The sequence below is a fragment of the Etheostoma spectabile genome, unplaced genomic scaffold (assembly GCF_008692095.1).
Source record: "Etheostoma spectabile isolate EspeVRDwgs_2016 unplaced genomic scaffold, UIUC_Espe_1.0 scaffold00018509, whole genome shotgun sequence".
NCBI classification, from domain to species: Eukaryota; Metazoa; Chordata; class Actinopteri; order Perciformes; family Percidae; genus Etheostoma; species Etheostoma spectabile.
Window position 1 is genome coordinate 110,194 of NW_022604299.1, and position 19,592 is coordinate 129,785.

At 39.1% G+C, this 19,592-nt stretch overlaps 6 non-coding genes across 6 annotated transcripts; 4 read left to right on the top strand and 2 right to left on the bottom strand.

The window, feature by feature from the left end:
• Positions 1–758: 758 nt before the first annotated feature.
• trnae-uuc (transfer RNA glutamic acid (anticodon UUC)) lies at positions 759–830 on the top strand. Its single transcript has one exon. It is a non-coding gene; the product is annotated as a tRNA-Glu (tRNA).
• A 12,538-nt stretch (positions 831–13,368) lies between these two features.
• trnad-guc (transfer RNA aspartic acid (anticodon GUC)) lies at positions 13,369–13,440 on the bottom strand. The gene has a single exon. It is a non-coding gene; the product is annotated as a tRNA-Asp (tRNA).
• Positions 13,441–13,681: 241 nt separating this feature from the next.
• On the top strand, positions 13,682–13,754 carry trnav-aac (transfer RNA valine (anticodon AAC)). Its single transcript has one exon. It is a non-coding gene; the product is annotated as a tRNA-Val (tRNA).
• Positions 13,755–15,141: 1,387 nt separating this feature from the next.
• Positions 15,142–15,213, bottom strand: trnad-guc (transfer RNA aspartic acid (anticodon GUC)). The gene has a single exon. It is a non-coding gene; the product is annotated as a tRNA-Asp (tRNA).
• Positions 15,214–15,454: 241 nt separating this feature from the next.
• Positions 15,455–15,527, top strand: trnav-aac (transfer RNA valine (anticodon AAC)). Its single transcript has one exon. It is a non-coding gene; the product is annotated as a tRNA-Val (tRNA).
• Positions 15,528–19,182: 3,655 nt separating this feature from the next.
• On the top strand, positions 19,183–19,255 carry trnav-aac (transfer RNA valine (anticodon AAC)). Its single transcript has one exon. It is a non-coding gene; the product is annotated as a tRNA-Val (tRNA).
• The last annotated feature ends 337 nt before the right edge of the window (positions 19,256–19,592 follow it).

The window sequence follows — 19,592 nt, forward strand, 5'->3', positions numbered from 1 at the left end:
GTATGGACTTAACCCGATTGCAAATACTTAAAGACTTTACATTCTTCCAAGCCTCATCCCATCCCTCCTGATTTATTGCCCACTGCAATTCCTTTTCCCAAACTTCTTTTAGGTGAAATGTATTTGGTAAGGGGTGCTCTTTCAGCAAGTTGTAAAAGGCTTTGATTGAAGTTTTTACCCTGGGGGAAAAAAGCTGTTTTTCACACACTGAAATTGTTTGGTCCACATCGAGTGCGGTTTTTTTCTGTATGAAAGCTCTAATTTGCAAATAGCGAAAGAAATCCTGCCTCCCAATATCATATTTATCCAATAGTTGGGAGAATGATAATAATGTGTTACCTTCCATCAAGTCAGAGAGCGTACGAATTCCCTTTATTGACCATATTTTGAAGCCAGAGTCCATGGCGCCAAAGACTGCTTTTCATATATATATTTTCTTTTTCTATTGACTATAGTAGTGTTTGTTATTAACAGAAATCAACCCGTCAACATTTCTATTCGTCATAAAGTTCCGCCGGTAAGTTTTTTACCGCCAGTTCAAAATGGAGCTGAACACGGAGGAGGATTCCTCTCTAACGGCCGCTCTGCTCTGCTCCGTGCCCCCGCTGTCCGGTAATAGTTAAAGCAGATAAAAACCTAAATAACACTCAAAAGCTTCAATATAAAACTTCTTCATTCACATTCAAGAGAAGGTCTGTTTCCAGCCAGACTATGAATTGATTCATGAAATCATTGTCCTGTTATTGATATGTAGTCGGCCCCATATGGTCTAGCGGTTAGGATTCCTGGTTTTCACCCAGGTGGCCCGGGTTCAACTTCCGGTATGGGAATTGGTATTTAGCTGTTGAAGGTCTGAGAAAGATCTGTACAATTTCCAACAATGGTCCTGTATTAAATCAGAGCTGTAGTTACATACGTGCAAAAGTTCAAGAATTCCTCTTTTAAGATGTTGTTAATGGCAATATCGTTAAAGAATTCATAAAATAAAACCTTTGAAGGTTCAGTGACTGAGTTCCAGCTGTCAGCTACTAGTTTCTGGCATAAATTCGCCCTCTGGTGGTGATCAGTAGGAACTACAAGCAGAACTTCCACCACATTTATTTAGCCTAAAACCAATCAATTAAAAGATATTGAATATAATAGAGCAGTAAAAGTTTCATATTCCTCTTTTAAGATGTTTCTAATGGCAAAATCGATAAATAATTCCTAAAAAAACCTTTGAAGGTTCAGTTACTGACTTCCAATTCTCAGCTACTGGTTTCTGGTATAAATGCGCCCTCGGGTGGTAATAAACAGGAACTACAAGCAGAGCTGCACAAGTTTTGTCAGGTTTGTCCTCTAATTTAAATTTTTTGTTTTACCTAAAATTGATCAACTTAAAGATTTTTAATCTAATAAATTAGTACAATTTTAATATTCCCCCTCTAAGATGTTTCTACTGGCAAAATTGTTAAATAATTCATAAAAAAAACCTTTGAAGGTTCAGTGACTGAGTTCCAGCTGTCAGCTGCTGGTGGAAATGCGCCCTCTGGTGGTGATAAACAGAAACTACAAGCAGAACTGCAGACACATTTTCCATTTTATTCCACTAATTTTAATATTTTTAAATAGTAGTAAAAGTTTAAGAATTACTCTTTTAAGATGTTGTTAATGGCAAAATCGTTAAATAATTCATAAAATAAAAACCTTTGAAGGTTCAGTGACTGAGTTCCAGCTGTCAGCTACTGGTGTCTGGTGTAAATGCGCCCTCTGGTGGTGATCAACAGAAACTACAAGCAGAACTGCCACCACATTTATTTAGCCTAAAACTGATATGACATGCAGAGGCTCAGATTATGGAGCATACAAATATGACATGCAGAGGCTCAGATTATGGAAAACAACAAAATAAATTACCATAGTTATGCAATTGAAAGTCAGCGCTCAGTTTCAAAAAACAATGTTAAAATCAACCAGAAATCTTGGTGTATGGACTCTGACCTGAATTTTAACAGCCACAATAAGACAATTAAAAAGTCAGCCTATTATCACTTTAAGAATATATCAAAGGTTAAAGGACTTTTCCTTGAGTAAAGAAGTTCAATCAGTACTTCCACTTTTACCAGAGTATTTTTTAACACAAGTATCTGTACTTCTACTTAAGTACGGGAAGTGAGTACTTTTGCCATCTCTGCCAAGCACCATGTCTGAACAAACCCCACGTTTACCAGAAATCTACTGGTTACTAAGTAAGTACTACAAACCGAGGTAAAAAAACAACCTAAAGATGAAGGAACCCTAAACGTTAGCGGAAACCTGAACCTGAGTGGCTGAGGGAGAGGGAGAGAGAGTATTACTCGATCTCAGTGATGCACTTGACAGGGTCAACCATGACATAATACTAGACCGATTGAAAAACTGGGTTGGCCTTTCTGGCTCATTACTAAACTGGTTTGAATCCTAATTAAAGAATAGGGACTACTTTGTGTTTATAGGTAATTACTCATCTGAGCATACTAATATGACATGCAGAGGCTCAGATTATGAAAAACAACAAAATAAGTTACCATAGTTATGTGATTCAAAGTCAGCGCTCAGCATCAAACGACAATGTTCAAATCAAACAAAAATCTTGGTGTAGTCATGGACTCTGACCTGAATTTTAACAGCCACATTAAGACAATTACAAAGTCAGTCTATTATCCCCTTAATAATATAACAAGGGTTAAAGGACTCATGTGTCAAATATTCTTAAGGTGATAATAGGCTGACTTTGTAATTGTCTTAATGTGGCTGTTAAAATCTCAAAGAACTGGAAGACTTTCTTCCAAAAGTCTTCCAGTTCTTTGAGATTTCTGCTCTTTTAAGGTCTATGCATAGATTTTAAATTATGTTGAGGTCAGGAGATTGTGAAGGCCATGGCAAAACCTTCAGTTTACGCCTCTTGATGTAATCCACCGTGGATTTTGAGGTGTGTTTAGGATCATTATCCATTTGTAGAAGCCATCCTCTTTTTAACTTCAGCTTTTTCACGGCAAAGAACGTTACATGGGTTCCATAAAACACACATGCATCCAAATTATTTTGGGGCAATGTTGTTGTAAGAAGTATTTCTGATATAAAAGACTTTGAGTAACACTTTATTTGCAGGGGTGGGCAGAAGACTGGCATGACACCATCATTATTATGACAAGACCCCTGTCATGAACATGAAGGATTCATTGAGTGTTCATGAATGTTGTTATTAAGTGTCATTCGTTAAATTTTGACACTTTTAATGCAAAGTTAACATTCGGACCCTGCTAGGGCTTAGTGGGCCTTATGCAAAAACATTTTTCCATTCTTATCCTGAATCTCACTTTCTTCTGTGAGGTTTCCTCCTACAAGTCTGATTCACTTACCCTTCTTCACAAACCTTTTGTCAACTTTATCCTAATAAAATACCATCTATGCACATTTGTGAGATGTCATCATCATCATTAGAATAATCATAGTCTGCATATTACTATATATTGCTATTTGTTCTGCTGCGTATGTGGGCAAGTTTCATTCACAAACATGTTATCCGACCCAGTACCCAGCAACTAAAGCTGTTTTTTTTTAGCTCAGCTTAAAAACTACTTGAACAATACAATTGTTATTCTGCAATGCTAAACAAAAACAACAATCACTGCCAACAGTGCATGTAATCATTAGCATAATCAACGTTTTTTGAGGGTACATGTTCTGCTGTTTGTGGATGAGTTTCATGCATGTCACCCGTGGAAAAAAAATAATTTCTTACAGCAGAACGTAAGTCCCCCTGTCTGATATCAGCAGACAACAACAGAACAAATGAAGCAGTATCTGTCAGAAGTCACATTACAGGACCCGAAACATTTACAAAATATTTTCTTTTTTCCTACATAGCCAACAGTTCAAAGAATAAGTACATCCAATCCTTTTAATCCAAAACGAGCTGGTCCCCTCACAATCTTTTAAATTCTGGCCGAGTTTCCTCGTAAACAAAGTTGAACAGTCCATCATTTTTGGATTTTGATCGTTCCTGCCGTCTGCCCTGAAGCTGCCACATTGTATCTTTTTACACAGCCGAATAGCCTGAAGCCTAAGAAATTGAGTGACAGCTTTTTTCAGCCAATCAGTCTACTGGAACCTGAGTTATCCCTTATGGAATCCAATCAAGTCGCAGTGTTTACAGGGACCTGGGAAAGATTGACAGCTATTCCAACCAGTTAGAACCAAACATTATAAAACCAGCCTCCCTGTGTAGCCAATCAGAAGACGAGTTGATTGATACCAAACATGACCAGAACATTTTAACCCTTGTGATGGCTCCAGCTGTGTCAAAGCAAAAATAAGGCCTTCTTATGGCATTTCACCATTTCATCAATTTATATTAACTTATTCCTATAAATGTATGCATGTAGTTATTTCAAGTATGTGTGTGAGTGTTGTGAATGTGTTTTTTAATTTGAGAAGTTTTGTATTTTGCACTTTTTGATCTTTTTTTCTGAAAGAAAATGAGAAAAACGCACAAACATATCTGTAGAAATAAATTCATATAAAATCCATTTCATTCCAAGTCATTTTTTTCTGGATTTTTTCTGTTTTAAGTTGATATATGTGACTAGGGTAATATTTTTGTATGTAGCCCATTTAATATGCTTACAGCAGTGTTTTTTAATCATTTTACAGATGATTTACTTGGACGGAAATAGAAATTCTCTATTCTAACCTCTGTAGCTCTGTGTCAGTAAGGCCTAGTGTCACACTGCCACTAGAAACAACAAATTGAGAGTGTTAACTTCCCAATGAACTCAGGATCATCCCAGAGGGCCAAAGGATGTGGAACTGCAGCACTTTTTTGGGGGTAAAGATTTAGGCGAGAAAAGGATGTATTTTTAAGTGTTTCTATTAAGACATTAACTCCTAATAAATAATTACATTTTGTTCAGAACTTGATCTTTCATTGTTAATCATTTAGTATTATAAATGATGCAATAATATTTACGTTATCAAGAAACATTAAAACTTATTATTATAATAAAACCATGTTTTCAGGGGCTTTAAGACCTCTGCTTGTAAATCCCTTGTGACTAGAGTGGCACATGATCTCTCCAAAGAGGAGACACAGCTGCAATGGGAAAATTACATTCTAATAATGATCTTCTGTTTTTGCTTCTTTTTATAGTTGATTCTCATTTGCTTGAAATCTTTTGTGTGACTTTTGTTTTATGTACTGGACTAGATAAAGTACAAGGTCACAGTAAACTATCTCTCCCTGTACATTCTTTCTCTCCTTGGCAGTTGAGTTAACAAGATTTGTAACCTCTGGATTAATGGTGTGCATAGCGGGAAGAAGCAGGGTGGCACCAGACTGTCTCCTGTGTTTAGATTGAAATCAGAAATGCTGAGTCATGTTAACAAAGGGGGGCTCTTTATGCTCTGCTCTGATTTACAGTATATAACCCAGTTTTTTTCTTATATCTTGTGAAAGACCTTTCTACATTGTGCTGCTGAGGGCCACAATGATTCCAGTAAATAATTATAAGAAGTGACACACTTGTGTAATAGAACACAATAAATAAAATTGAGATTGTGAGAAACGCCATCAATTTCAAGTGTACTTCTAGAGTTCTCTGTACTCTGTGCGGTGCAAAGAAACCCGTTTGATGAAAAAAAAAAAAACTTATCAAAGTCAGAGAAATACATAATGCAGAAACAGGAGATGGGGTCCAACACATGCATGCTATACAGTAATAATGACTTTATGAGATGTACAGTGCCAGTTCATGTCAGGCATGACGACAAGATTCACCTGATGTTACATCAAGGGAATCCATTTATGGCTGCATGTCCATACTTCTTCGAGTTTTATTTGAAAAAATGATTTTAAGTCATTGTCCACCTGGTCTAAAAAAAAGCAAGTAAGTAGACCTTGAGTAAAGATTATTTGGTCAGAATACTTTTTACAAGATCCGTAATTAACTCCATGTACTCTCTGATATTTCAGTCACTACTGTTGACAAAAGGTGGTCATGAATGGGCTTGCCTAGACACAATAATGTTGGCATGTACAAACTTATCAAGACCAAAATGTCTCCATTATGTTTTACAACTAACCTGAGATTGATTATGGTAGCCTACCATAAAATGTGTTGATTTTATCTTAATTTTGTCTTGTTTTGATTAATAAGTAACTCTTTTGATGTAATCAGTACTCACACTGACCCTTTTATTTGTTTCACCAGTCCTTGCTTTGTATGGTCCTTTGAACACACAAACCGACCTATAAATTCTTTCATTTGCTGGGAGAGTTTCACTTTCAACTTTTCAGCAACTTCTGGATTCTGACACAGTCTTTCAACAAATACTGACAAAGTAGTGCATGGCTGCATCATTTGAAAATATGGTTTTAAGACATCTCTTTTGTCTTTTCCAGCAAGTTGCTGTGGATGTGATATATGATGGATATTATTATTATTATTATTATTATTATTATTGGAGACATAACACACAAATAGTCAACGTCAAGTCAAATAAATGTGACAGATTTCTCTGTCTGGCTTTAGAAAACAACTAAAGACTGCTGGGTCCCTGAACTCATCGTCTGTAGTTCCAGAGATACAGTACAGTTCCCTCTCTGCTAACATGAAGGAACAAGTTCCTCTGTGTGTATGTGTGTGTTCTTGTAAATAGTTCCATTTCAGAGAAGACAAATTCTACGTATGAGTCCCATTTCATGTTGAATTATGTCAACTTTAATTATGTTGCAAGTTAGATTCCTCTTCATCAGCGTTGTGTAACAGAATAATGTATTTATGAATGGGTGAAAGTCTTGTGTTCTCCACCTGCTTTGTCTGACAGAAGGGTGGAACCGTGGAGTTAACATTGAGATCTCCAATTATGTAGGGAGGTCCCTGAACATGCTAGCCCAAATATGCTGTTTCCCATTCATCTGCTGATGTGTCTGACATTGTGTTCCCTCATACTATTGGCTCTGTGCCAGGCTGGGTCAGACTGGCAGAAGGAGCAGATCTTTTCTTTGTATCTTTGTGTTTCCAAAATTCAAGTTTTTCATGTTTTAAGTATTTTTAAGCACGTTACACACACACACACACACACACACACACACCCTCTGCACATTCCATGACATCATGCAAACTTTCCAAACGCCCACCGTCTAATCATGACACGCCACGTCTGATCTGAAGCATCCACCTATTTTCTCTTTATCCAATCTGAGAGCAGACTGAGAAAGAAGAAAAGTCTTGTTTCAGAGGAGCTGTCTCATTCTGTCTTCATTTAACCTGCACCAAGAAGAACAAGATTTACAACAAGATATACAACTACACATGATTATGGCGTCCAACTTGTTAATGCATTTTGATAACGCTAGGCAGAGTATTGAACAATATTATCAGAGCATTATAAAAAGAGTTCCGTTGCTGCGTAAGATTATTGAGATATTAACAACGAATGACTACAGTTTAACTTTAGAAGATCAATATTTGCTAGGAAATATTGAGATTAGTGTACAAACCCTTTTCCGCATTCTCAATAAGATAAAGTCTGTAGCCTTTGGAAGCGTTCAGTGGCTCTGGAGGAAGTTTAGTTTGGATTTATACAAAACAACCAGAGTGTGGACCGCCACCGACAGCTTGGAGGAAGAAGAAGGAGGGATACCTGTTGGACGGTAATAAGAGATTGTATGAATCATTATATGATGACATATAATATCTAAATGAAATCCGTTTTCTGATAATGCTTCACTGTTAGACTTTTTATTGTAAATTTACAGTAACTTACTGTACCTTAGTTTTACAGAAGTTTAATGTCGTACTGTACCTTAGTTTTACAGTAGTATAATACCTTAGTTTTACAGTTGTATATTACCTTACTGTACCTTAGTTTTACAGTAGTATAATACCTTAGTTTTACAGTAGTATATTACCTTACTGTACCTTAGTTTTACAGTAGTATAATACCTTACTGTACCTTAGTTTTACAGTAGAATAATACCTTGTTGTACCTTAGTTTTACAGTAGAACAATACCTTACTGCAACTTAGTGTTACAGTAGTACAATACCTTACTGTACCTTAGTTTTTCAGTAAGATAAACCCTTACTGTACGTTAATTTTACAGTAGTATAATACCTTACTGTACCTTAGTTTTTCAGTAGTATAAAACCTTACTGTACCTTAGATTTACAGCAGTATAATACCTTACTGTACCTTAGTTTTACAGTAGTATAATACCTTACTGTAACTTGTTTTACAGTAGTATAATACCTTACTATTCCTTAGTTTTACAGTAGTATAAACCCTTACTGAACCTTAGTTTTCAGTAGTATAATACCCTTACTGTACCTTAGTTTTACAGTAGTACAATACCTTACTGTACCTTAGTTTTACAGTAGTACAATACCTTACTGTGACTTAGTTTTACAGTAGTATAATCCCCTTACTGTGACTTAGTTTTACAGTAGTATAATACCTTACTGTACCTTAATTTTGCAGTAGTATAATCTCCTTACTGTACCTTAGTTTTACAGTAGTATAATCCCCTTACTGTACCTTAGTTTTACAGTAGTATAATACCTTACTGTACCTTAGTTTTACAAGAGTATAATACCCTTACTGTGACTTAGTTCTACAGTAGTATTATACCTTACTGTACATTAGTTTTACAGTAGTATAATCCCCTTCCTGTACCTTATTTTAACTATAGTATAATCCCCTTACTTTACCTTAGTTTTACAGTAGTTTAATATCGTACTGTACCTTAGTTTTACCGTAGTATAATACCTTAGTTTTACAGTAGTATATTACCTTACTGTACCTTAGTTTTACAGTAGTATAATACCTTACTGTACCTTAGTTTTACAGTAGTATATTACCTTACTGTACCTTAGTTTTGCAGTAGTATAATACCTTACTGTACCTTAGTTTTACAGTAGAATAATACCTTGTTGTACCTTAGTTTTACAGTAGAACAATACCTTACTGCAACTTAGTGTTACAGTAGTACAATACCTTACTGTACCTTAGTTTTTCAGTAAGATAAACCCTTACTGTACCTTAATTTTACAGTAGTATAATACCTTACTGTACCTTAGTTTTTCAGTAGTATAAAACCTTACTGTACCTTAGATTTACAGCAGTATAATACCTTACTGTACCTTAGTTTTACAGTAGTATAATACCTTACTGTAACTTAGTTTTACAGTAGTATAATACCTTACTGTACCTTAGTTTTACAAGAGTATAATACCCTTACTGTGACTTAGTTCTACAGTAGTATTATACCTTACTGTACATTAGTTTTACAGTAGTATAATCCCCTTCCTGTACCTTATTTTAACTATAGTATAATCCCCTTACTGTACCTTAGTTTTACAGTAGTATAATACCTTACTGCGCCTTAGTTTTACAGTAGTATAATACCTTGCTGTGACGTAGTCTGTAGTTTCTGGACGCTGTCGGTGGTTCTGAAGGAAGTTTCTCTCGGTTTTGTACAGAAAGATCTCATTGTGGACCGACACCGACAGCATGGAGAAGGAAGGAGGAGGGATTTTATTTTACGGTATTAAAATTAAACCAATATTATATGCGTGTTACAAAAAATAGAGCAACCAAGTCAGGACACGACGACAGGACAACAAACGTCGAGACACACGTCGTAATCCCTCAAACGTGAACCGGAATCTTGAAAATGATAACACCTGGAATCAAACTGCAATGCAAATACTGACGGAAACCTTGATATGAAATTACTGATGGAATGGAACAAGGCGATTGAATACTTGGTCAAAAAAAGCTTTGCTGCCATTATGTGTGTACTGCGTCCCATTTGTTCCAATGGGGGGACCGTCGGTGGGTTTTGGACGTGTGTTGGCCTGTCTGTGTCCATGGAGTGTCTTGGTTTAGCTCTGATGCGTTAGCTCACTACACATCGCACACACAAAGAAATAAACACTGTCTACTCTCTAGAGTCCAGGTTCTGTATCAGAGCAAAACTTTTTGCTAGTGGACCTTGAAATTATTAATATTTTAACCTATAATTATTTGAAATGTTCTTTTAAATTAATAATTGGTGCACTCAAACACAACAGGAGAGTCCTGAATCAGCCCTTAGTTACGCTGCTATAGGCCTTCTCTCCATCTGTATGCAAACTCATCACATTAATGCATGTTACTAACTGGATTTCTTCCCTTTCCCGGAGTCTTGTGGTCTTTCGCCCCTCTCCTCTCTTCCTGCAGGTGTTTCTGGCTCTGGATCTGTGGAGTCTGGATCTGTGGTTGGAGTCACCTGCTTCCTCCATGTTCCGGCTTGACATCCTCTGCTACAATTCTCCATGTCTCTCTCTCTCTCTCTCCCCCTCCCACCCCCAACCGGTCGAGGCAGATGACCGCCCACCCTGAGCCTGGTTCTGCTCAAGGTTTCTGCCTCTTAAAGGAAGTTTTTCCTTGCCTCTGTCGCCTAGTGCTTGCTCTTGGTGGGAACTGTTGGGTTTCTGTAAATAACATCCCAGAGTCCAGTCTAGACCTGCTCTTTATGAAAGACCTGGGAGATAACTGTTGTGATTTAGCAATATATAAATAAAATTGAATTGAACTGAATAAATAAAACCCCATTAATACTACAGTCCTGTCTGTGTCTCTGTGTGTGCGTGTGCGTGTGTGTCTGTGTGTGCCTGTGCGTGTGTGTGTGTCTGAGATAGAGAGACAGACAGACAGACATAGATGTTGACAGACAGACATACAGCGTGCGGTTGCCTTGGAGACTAAGACCAATGGGCAGCCTTTAATCTCTGTGAGGTAATCTCTCTGATCTGTAATCAATTAACGACTGCACCTGTCATCAGCTATTCAGACACTGAACAAGCTCTCAAACAAATGGTCATACCGCCAAAAGGATACGTGATATCAATAAAATAACCTTTGTGAACGTATTGATATAAAATTCATGTGGATAAACTTAGAAATGTGGGCATATCAGCAATTTAAAAAGTGCTTCGCTCTGCGTTTTGCTCAGAAATGTGGACAATGTTTAACATGGCAATGAGGTCACTTGAATATTAAAAATGGTTGTAGGACCTTAAAGATAAATAAATAAATAAAACGGAACATGAATCTTCCAGATTTGTATTGATATCACAGACAGAGCAGTAAAACCTAACCCATTTTACTCTCTAAAACACTTCTCATATGTCTTGGGAGTCACACTGTGAAGAAATAATCATTCTAACTTATACAGTTGACAAAATACATACATTTTTTCAAAGAAAGTCCAGACGCTTTTGCCCTCATGACATTTATTTATGCCAATAATCAACATAATGTCATATTTATTTATATTACACCCACAGCAATGTAAAAAAGCATTTGTGTCTAAAACAGTTCTATATGCAAAAATAAACATAATAAACATTATAACTCATATAAAGCACATACTATTTACATTTCTTCAAAAAAGGCCCAACTATACAATATAAATATATGCCAAATCTCAAACCAGTGAGGCCATTATGCTCTATAAATCGGTAAATATCTATCTTGTGCACTATAGCATCTTTGATTGCATACTAGTTTGACTGGGAGTATTGGCATCTTTCAGCCTCCATACTCTTTGGATGACGTTGTCTGCCATATATGGGCAAGCTGCTTCCTTTTTTTCCCTAAACACACAGAGAGCAGACACGGAGCAACGAGCTAGCAGCATAAATAAGCGAAAACACGATGAGTTATGGACATAAAGTGTATATATCTTGGATGTAGCGGTTGGGATTTAAAGCTCAACGACCCCTAAAAAACTGGAAGTTACAGGCTGGATAGTGTTGGGATTTAAAATGTTATATGTGCTTAAACATTGTGTGGGATTTGCATTTATGCATTCAAGCTACAAAGGTACAAATGCTGCCTGAGTCTGGTTTCAGTCTCTTTTACCCCCACTAATCTTTTCCTAAACTGAGGGTCATAAACCCACAGTCACATTCCAATTGAAAGATAACGAAAAGGCACACACACCACTGTGGCCAAGAGCCCCCCCCCCCCCCTTTGTGAATAAGACCAGGGGTCCAGGAGCAGTGGGTCAGACACATTTGGGGGAGAGCCGTGTTAGGTTGACTCTGTATTTGTCTCTAGGATATCCTATGTAATAAAATGGATTCACACATCCACATCTGAGATTTTGACTACTAATTGAATGAACCCTGAGATGGAGCAGGATATAGCTCCAACAGTATATAAAATAAAATTGAATTGAATTAAATTACCTGAACCTCAACTTCCTAGCCTCATGGTTGATGTTTTACATTCTTGGATCCGTCTTAGGTTCCTGCTGTCTGCCTACGTTCCTGGATTCTGAGGTAGGTGATCATATCGTCACAGAAAACTTATCTTTGATAGCAGGATCATTCTCAATCGTTTTGTAAAACCTTTGTCTTTCTTTGATTATATCCACTATAATACATTCTTAAAAATTGCATATCTTTTGCTATGGTTAGGCCTCGTATCCAAACTACTCTGGCAGATGTAGTAGTGTCGATGTAGCCTTGGGAAATAATTAGCAGCTGGTAGACAGATCTCCCCATTGGGAAATAAAACCCCAGTCTTCCATGTGAGAGGCGGAGGCGACCATCCAAAGTTTCAGTAGTAATGTGGTTTTTGTGTTGGAACAAGTTGCACTGTTTGAAATAAACATTTGAAATACAAGAACGTCTTCACTTGGGACAGCAATTGACTCCCAACCCGATGGGAGAAATCCTGAGCTTTGAGATTTGGAGGAGCTGACTTTGATTCCGAATGCTTGACACTGGACTTCAATCTGCCCCAGTGGGCGCTGTAGATCACTGTTTGATGAAGCCAAAAGAACAACATAATCTGGAAAGAGCAGAAAAGGAATTATAAGGTGCCCAGACTTGACGCTCTCCCACCTTCTGCTGCGCCTTGTGAGGTGTTGTTCATGTCCAGTAGATATGCTTTTTCCATCGCTTGACGATATTCCCATTTAGGGTCAGGAGTTCTCCTCCCATGCTGAACACAGCCTGAGCCAAGGTCCGCTTTCCCCCTCATGATTCACCCCAGTGGAAGCTGTAGATCAATGCCTGATAAAGCCAAATGAACCACATAGTCTGCAAAGAGCATAAACGGAATTCTAAGGTGCCCAGACTTGACGGTCTCCCACCTTCTGCTGCGCCTTGTGAGGTGCTGTTCATGTCCAATAGATATGTTTTTTCCATCGCTTGAAAATATTCCCATTTTGGATCAGGAGTTCTCCTCCCATGCTGAACACAGCTTGAGCCAAGCACTACTTTCTGGAGTTTACCACACGTTTGCCGGGACTTCCTTGAGGCCTTGTAGCATTGGTTAGCTGGTAGAAAAGTCTCCCCGTCGGGGAATCGAACCCCGATCTTCCGCGTGACAGGCGGAGATACTGTCCATTATACTAACGAGGAATGCCCAAGCTTAATATTTGGCACATCAAGAAATAGGTGGCGCTATTCCAACATTTAGGCCACAGTCAATGCATGTAGAAATATTTATGTTTACTACATATTTGCTGTCGTTCAAATACATGACAAAGCATCTGTGACTGAATCTAGTTGAAAATCTCTATTTGGTAGCATTTTGAACATTTGCAGTAAAATAAAAATGGTGCATTTTCCCACAAATATGCCAAATAAATTTGTTTTGTCAGTTTCTGTAGTGTAGTGGTTATCACGTTTGCCTAACACGCAAAAGGTCCCCTGTTCGAAACAGGGCGGAAACACATTTCTTTATTTGTATTGACTTTGCACAATCAAACTCTGCAAAGTTAAACCCTCCATGACCTTCACGGAAAAATCTCCCTGACGTGAAATTGTGGCCAGGCCTACCAAAGTTTCCCCAGTGCAGTAGTCATCACATTCAGAGATTCAGGGATATCCTGTCTAAAATTGATGCAGAAAAACTAGTCCACGCATTTGTTACTTCTAAGCTGGATTACTCCAATTCTTTATTATCAGGCTGCTAAAAAGAGTCCATAAAGATTCTTCAGCTGATCCAGAATTAAATTACCTGAACCTCAACTTCCTAGCCTCATAGTTGATGTTTTACATTCTTGGATCCTTCTTAGCTTCCTGCCGTCTGCCTACGTTCCTGGATCCTGAAGTAGGTGATCATATCGTCACAGAAAACTTATCTTTGATAGCAGGATCATTCTCAATCGTTTTGTAAAACCTTTGTCTTTCTTTGATTATATCCACTATAATACATTCTTAAAAAATGCATATCTTTTGCTATGGTTAGGCTTCGCATCCAAACTACTCTGGCAGATGTAGTAGTGTCGATGTAGCCTTGGGAAATAATTAGCAGCTGGTAGATAGATCTCCCCATTGGGAAATAAAACCCCAGTCTTCCGTGTGAGAGGCGGAGGCGACCATCCAAAGTTTCAGTAGTAATGTGGTTTTTTGTGTTGGAACAAGTTGCACTGTTTGAAATAAACTTTTGAAATACAAGAACGTCTTCACTTGGTACAGCAATTGACTCCCAACCCGATGGGAGAAATCCTGAGCTTTGAGATTTGGAGGAGCTGACTTTGATTCCGAATGCTTGACACTGGACTTCAATCTGCCCCAGTGGGTGCTGTAGATCACTGTTTGATGAAGCCAAAAGAACAACATAATCTGGAAAGAGCAGAAAAGGAATTATAAGGTGCCCAGACTTGACACTCTCCCACCTTCTGCTGCGCCTTGTGAGGTGCTGTTCATGTCCAGTAGATATGCTTTTTCCATCGCTTGATAATACTCCCATTTAGGGTCAGGAGTTCTCCTCCCATGCTGGTAACACAGCCTGAGCCAAGGCACGCTTTCCCCCTCATGATTCACCCCAGTGGGGGCTGTAGATCAATGCCTGATAAAGCCAAATGAACCACATAGTCTGCAAAGAGCATAAATGGAATTCCAAGGTGGCTAGACTTGACACTCTCCCAACTCCTGCGGCACCTTGTGACGTTTTGTTCACGTCCAGGAGTTGTGCTCTTTCAATCGCTTGAAAACATTCCCATTTAGGATCAGGAGTTCTCCTTCCATGCTGAGCCAAGGCCCACTTTCCCGAGTAGTCCCACGCGTTCGCCGGGACTTCCTCGAGGCCTTGCATTGGTTAGCTGGTAGAAAAATCTCCCCGTCGGGGAATCGAACCCCGATCTTCCGCGTGACAGGCGGAGATACTGTCCATTAGACTAACGAGGAATGCCCAAGCTTAATATTTGGCACATCAAGAAATAGGTGGCGCTATTCCAACATTCAGACCACAGTCAATGCATGTAGAAATATTTAGGTTTACTACATATTTGCTATCATTCAAATCCATGACAAAGCATCTGTGACTGAATCTAGTTTAAAATCTCTATTTTGTAGCTTTTTGAACATTTGCAGTCAAATAAAAATGGTGCATTTTCCCACAAATATGCAAAATAAATGCTTTTCGTCAGTTTCCGTAGTGTAGTGGTTATCACGTTCGCCTAACACGCGAAAGGTCCCCTGTTCGAAACAGGGCGGAAACACATTTCATTGTTGGTTTTGACTTCGCACAATCAAACTCTGCGAAGTTAAACTCTCCATGACATTCACGGAAAAATCTCCCTGACGTGAAATCGTGGCCAGGCCTACCGAAGTTTCCCCAGTGCAGTAGTCATCACATTCAGAGATTCAGGAATATCCTGTCGAAAATTGATGCAGAAAAACTAGTCCACGCATTTGTTACTTCTAAGCTGGATTACTCCAGTTCTTTATTATCAGGTTGCTTAAAAGAGTCCATAAAGATTCTTCAGCTGATCCAGAATGCTGCAGCACGTGTTCTGATAGGAACCAGGAAAAGAGATCACATCTCTCCTGGTTTGGCTTCTCTGCATTGGCTTCCTGTAAAATCCAGAATAGAATTTAAAATCCTTCTTCTCACCTACAAAGCTCTTCATGTTCAAGCACCATCTTATCTTAAAGAGCTCATTGTACCTTATTACCCCACCAGAGTACTGCGCTCCCAGAATGCAGGGTTACTTGTGGTTCCTAAAGTCTCCAAAAGTAGAATGGGAGCCAGAGTGTTCAGCTATCAAGCTCCTCACCAGGTTCCCGTTTGGGTTCAGGAGGCAGACACCATCTCCACATTTAAGAGTAGGCTTGAGACTTTCCTCTTTGATGAAGCTTATAGGTAGTTCTGGCTCAGTTTTTCCTTGCCTCTTTCGCCTAGTGCTTGCTCTTGGTGGGAATTTTCGGGTTTCTGTAAATAACATCACAGAAGATGGTCTGGACCTGCTCTTTTATGAAAAGCGCAATGAGATAAGTGTTGTTGTGATTTGGCGCTATATAAATAAAATTGAATTGAATTAAATTACCTGAACCTCAACTTCCTAGCCTCATAGTTGATGTTTTACATTCTTGGATCCGTCTTAGGTTCCTGCTGTCTGCCTACGTTCCTGGATCCTGAAGTAGGTGATCATATCGTCACTGAAAACATATCTTTGATAGCAGGATCATTCTCAATCCTTTTGTAAAACCTTTGTCTTTCTTGGAGTATATCCACTATAATACATTCTTAAAAATGTCATATCTTTTGCTATGGTTGGGCCTCGTATCCAAACTACTCTGGCAGATGATACTAGTGTCGATGTAGCCTTGGGAAATAATTAGCAGCTGGTAGACAGATCTCCCCATCGGGAAATAAAACCCCAGTCTTCCGTGTGAGAGGCGGAGGCGACCATCCAAAGTTTCAGTAGTATTGTGGTTTTTTGTGTTGGAACATGTTGCACTGTTTGAAATAAGCTTTTGAGATACAAGAACGTCTTCACTTGGGACAGCAATTGACTCCCAACCCGATGGGAGAAATCCTGAGCTTTGAGATTTGGAGGGGCTGACTTTGATTACGAATGCTTGACACTGGACTTCAATCTGCCCCAGTGGGTGCTGTAGATCACTGTTTGATGAAGCCCACAGAACAACATAATCTGGAAAGAGCAGAAGAGGAATTATAAGGTGCCCAGACTTGACACTCTCCCACCTTCTGCTGCGCCTTGTGAGGTGCTGTTCATGTCCAGTAGATATGCTTTTTCCATCGCTTGACGATATTCCCATTAAGGCTGAATCCCATTTCTCCATCTTTCCCCTACCCCTTGGCCCTTACCCCTACCCCTTGGCCCTTGAAACCAAGGGGTAAGTGGTAGGGGTGAAAACATACCCCTATGAAATGGGACACCACTTGGTGACATCACCATGCAGTATTGATCACAAACCTCCAAGATGCCGTCTCTGTCTGTTGATTGTGTGGGTTTGGACAACAGTGTCATATGGATTTAAATATTTATATATTTTAGGTTCACTTTGGTAGTGCAGAGGCAGATGTTCTTATCTGTGTAGTACTTAGGTCTGTTTGCAATACATATGTGTATACACATGTATCATGTATACATACATATACACCCTGTATACATGGTGTATACATACATATACACCATGTATACATGGTGTGTGTATATCTGTTTCAGTTATCACCGTTTTGAATGTCATTGATGTTCACAAAAACATTTTGTTGACAAAAATCTGTCTTTATTGGTGATACATTGAACATAACCGGCAAAAACGTAACATAAAATGATGTTACAGAACCATTGTCAACTATTAGAACCATAACTAACATGTCGCACACATAAAAAGGCTTCAAATGTGTAAAACTAAAAAATACAAACAAGACCACAAATAAACAAATTAACTACAGCTGTTCTGACATTCCAGACCAGTCTGATGCATGTTGGCCAGTAACCCCCCCCCTCACATATCATCAGTGTCCCATATCAAAGCCAACAACAATATACAAGTGCATGAACAATGAACAGGAATTAATTACAAATGATTACAATAATACAGTACCAATGCAATAATGAATGGGTACAACATGAACACAGGATTTAGAAAACGTCTGCGTTTTCAGCCCCAAAGTGGACCAGCTGCTGTGTCCTCCTGTGTCCTCCTGTGTGATACAGGGAGGTATATGTGAAGCACGTAGCGATGTATCATAGACCGTTAATATTAATATATATATAGCTATACAATCTATGCGATGTATACAGTCCATTCAAGGCAGAAATATGTGGGACTGTTCAACGTTAGCGTTAGCGATTAGCGATTAGCGTTAGCGATTAGCGTTAGCATTGCAAGCTAGCGATTTTTAAAAAGTTTCAGTTAGGAACATGGTTGCAAGTATACATGTACGGGACTGCATAGACCACAAAACAAGACTGTCGTAACTTTTTAATCAATTATTTAAGCCAAAAGTACTTACATTTATGTGTCTCTCTGGTCGACGGGCAGCGATTGATGCCTGTGTGTTTTCAAGTGAGGTCGCGTCCACACTAGGTTTCAAGGGCTATACAGCCCTTGGTCTATCCCCTACCCCTCGGTCCTAATAGGTATTGGGACAGCACTAGGTCCCGCGTGAACGCGCAAAAGCTAGGGGAAGGGGTAAGGGGAAGGAATGGAATTCAGCCTTAGGGTCAGGAGTTCTCCTCCTGAACACAGCCTGAGCCAAGGCCCGCTTTCCCCCTCATGATTCACCCCAGTGGAAGCTGTAGATCAATGCCTGATAAAGCCAAATGAACCACATAGTCTGCAAAGAGCATAAATGGAATTCCAAGGTGGCTAGACTTGACACTCTCCCAACTCCTGCGGCACCTTGTGACGTTTTGTTCATGTCCAGGAGTTGTGCTCTTTCAATCGCTTGAAAATATTCCCATTTAGGATCAGGAGTTCTCCTCCCATGCTGAACACAGCTTGAGCCAAGGCCCACTTTCCCGAGTAGTCCCACGCGTTCGCCGGGACTTCCTCGAGGCCTTGCATTGGTTAGCTGGTAGAAAAATCTCCCCATCGGGGAATCGAACCCCGATCTTCCGCGTGACAGGCAGAGATACTGTCCATTATACTAACGAGGAATGCCCAAGCTTAATATTTGGCACATCAAGAAATAGGTGGCGCTATTCCAACATTCAGACCACAGTCAATGCATGTAGAAATATTTAGGTTTACTACATATTTGCTATCATTCAAATCCATGACAAAGCATCTGTGACTGAATCTAGTTTAAAATCTCTATTTTGTAGCTTTTTGAACATTTGCAGTAAAATAAAAATGGTGCATTTTCCCACAAATATGCAAAATAAATACATTTCGTTAGTTTCCGTAGTGTAGTGGTTATCACGTTCGCCTAACACGCGAAAGGTCCCCTGTTCGAAACAGGGCGGAAGCACATTTCTTTGTTTGTATTGACTTCGCACAATCAAACTCTGCGAAGTTAAACTCTCCATGACCTTCATGGAAAAATCTCCCTGACGTGAAATCGTGGCCAGGCCTACCGAAGTTTCCCCAGTGCAGTAGTCATCACATTCAGAGATTCAGGAGTATCCTGTCGAAAATTGATGCAGAAAAACTAGTCCACGCATTTGTTACTTCTAAGCTGGATTACTCCAATTCTTTATTATCAGGTTGCTTAAAAGAGTCCATAAAGATTCTTCAGCTGATCCAGAATGCTGCAGCACGTGTTCTGATAGGAACCAGGAAAAGAGATCACATCTCTCCTGGTTTGG